The sequence below is a fragment of the Aplysia californica genome, unplaced genomic scaffold (assembly GCF_000002075.1).
Source record: "Aplysia californica isolate F4 #8 unplaced genomic scaffold, AplCal3.0 scaffold00087, whole genome shotgun sequence".
In the NCBI taxonomy this organism is placed as follows: domain Eukaryota; kingdom Metazoa; phylum Mollusca; class Gastropoda; order Aplysiida; family Aplysiidae; genus Aplysia; species Aplysia californica.
The window spans coordinates 1,673,083-1,674,027 of record NW_004797357.1 but is presented as its reverse complement, the minus strand read 5'-3'; positions in this window follow the sequence as shown (position 1 = coordinate 1,674,027).

The window sequence follows — 945 nt, the reverse complement described above, 5'->3', positions numbered from 1 at the left end:
AGAGAGAGAGAAAGAAAGAAAGAAAGAGAGAGAGATGGGGTGAGGTGGGGGGAATGGAAACCGGCAAAAAAGTGCGAAGCCCAAATCAAACGAAAAAATGTGTGTGGAGAGAGACAGACAGACAGACAGACAGACAGACAGAGAGATAGAGGAGGGGTATGTTCATAAAATGTTCATAAAAAGAATGGTGTATGCTTGTTCTCCCATCGACCAGCCACTGTAACATATTTATGAAGCTATCCGCTTTTGTCTCCTCAATACTTTCGCCAGACTGATTTTAATTTGGTTCCTGTTTGCCCGTCAAATTTCTGCCCTACAGGATTGGTCCCCGCCCTTCCCCCTGTGTTGGTAAATATTACTTCCCCCTGTGTTGGTAAATATTAGACAAAGGTTAAGAGCCAATATATGAGATTGTAGTATTAGTTAGATTATGGGAAGCCGTCCCAGGATTTCCTTTTTTATCTTTTTCTTCTTTTTTTATTACCAGATTTGATTAGATTCCTTTCCGTTGAAACATAGGGCTGAAGTGGTGCGCTAATATTACAGTGACATTTCAGACGGGATTTTTTAACTCTTCTTTCGTAGATATTTGCAGACTGGTTAATAAGTCTTAACTGTCACAATCAGATAACTTGTGACGTCAAAAGCGGGTGTCGGGAACAAATCTGTTGGGTTTTCTGCGGTTCATTAGTGCTCTTGTATGGTCTTTATCGTCTACTTGTTTGTCCTGATCTGCATAAAGATATTGGGATAGTTTAGTTAAGTGAGAGTTTTACAGCACTTGCAACACAATTAGTTCATACAATATACGTGCCGAAGATTAGAGGTGTTTTGTCGAAATAGAACAGACAAAAGATGCAATATAGGATGTCCAGTATGGCAGTTGGTATTTTTTTTTTAATCGCTGTTGTTGTTTTTGTTTTGTTGCAATTGTGATGGGGGGGG